The sequence below is a fragment of the Trachymyrmex cornetzi genome, unplaced genomic scaffold, assembly GCF_001594075.2.
Source record: "Trachymyrmex cornetzi isolate Tcor2-1 unplaced genomic scaffold, Tcor1.1 scaffold1370, whole genome shotgun sequence".
Lineage (NCBI taxonomy): Eukaryota > Metazoa > Arthropoda > Insecta > Hymenoptera > Formicidae > Trachymyrmex > Trachymyrmex cornetzi.
The window spans coordinates 39,228-39,491 of record NW_017295950.1 but is presented as its reverse complement, the minus strand read 5'-3'; positions in this window follow the sequence as shown (position 1 = coordinate 39,491).

Sequence of the window (264 nt, the reverse complement as noted above, 5' to 3'; positions counted from 1 at the left end):
TACGTGATACGTACAAACTAAGCGCGCGATGCTGACAAGGACCGGCGCAAAACAAAACAAAAGAAAACGAACAAGAAGAAGAAAGGGCGATCAGTCGCTTTCTGATGCCGATGCTTTACAACTTATAGGCAACTTGTACAGTTGCGTTATAGGTCGCTTCAGTAAAGAACGCGCAGTGCGTATCGTAACCACCCGGACGAGTCCGTCGGACCCGGGATGAACCTGCTGGATTCTCGCGAGTTCCCATTTGCTCGGAGGGAGCAA